This window comes from Haemaphysalis longicornis, unplaced genomic scaffold (genome assembly GCF_048455015.1).
Source record: "Haemaphysalis longicornis isolate Haplotype H1 unplaced genomic scaffold, Haemaphysalis longicornis Haplotype H1 scaffold_246, whole genome shotgun sequence".
Classification (NCBI taxonomy): Eukaryota; Metazoa; Arthropoda; class Arachnida; order Ixodida; family Ixodidae; genus Haemaphysalis; species Haemaphysalis longicornis.
The window spans coordinates 307,256-308,150 of record NW_027526312.1 but is presented as its reverse complement, the minus strand read 5'-3'; positions in this window follow the sequence as shown (position 1 = coordinate 308,150).

Here is an 895-nt window from a genome sequence, read left to right as displayed (position 1 = left end):
AGTGTTTTATGTCTGGATGCACCAAGATTTCACTGACGTCATATCCGTCACGGAAATGACGCAATACACCCTTGCCGAAGCGACCCGCCAGCAGGACGTCGCTCGCCAAGCACACCCACAAGACAGCCGCTGACCCTCAAATTATGCTCAGCGTGAGATTTCGCTGCACATTTCATTTTCGTGTTTTATTGATTCCTACCACAGACAAATCAATCACAGTTCTTTTTTTTTTTTTTTGCTCTTCCGCAGGATCCATATTCAAGCCAGACCACGTACGAAACTTGGGCATTGCTTGTTTTACGAGGAAACTTCATTGTATTATTACAAGAAGTGTACTCGGCCTGGCCATGTAGGGAGACGAACTGACAACGGGTGGACTACCGGGGTAACAGAGCGGATACGGAGAGGCGGGTATAGACGAAAAAGGACGGTATTAACTTGATGTATGGGCAAAGTAAGAAAATTCGGAGGCAACGAATGGACCAAGGCAGCAAAAAACACACGGGGGTGGAGGTCAATGGAAGAGGCCTTCCTCCTGCAGTGGATCTAAATAGGTTGTTGTTGTTGTTGATTATGATGATGATGATGATGATGAGGAGGAGGAGGAGGAGGAGGAGGAGGAGGAGGAGGAGGAGGAGGATTAACAAATCATAGCAGACACATCGTCTATACGTTTAGGTACATGACGATGACCTGTCGAGATTAACATTTCAATTCTGGAAGCCTCCCATTAATGACCTACTTATCAAATATTTGTGGTTCGGTGCATTCGTGCTAGTTTTCATCCCACGGGAAAATGAGCCAGCCCATTTGTAATAAGGTATTTTTTTAGCAGCCGAAATCCCCGGACGCGCAGGCATATTCGCCCAGAAAAACGAGAATTCCTGCCATCCTT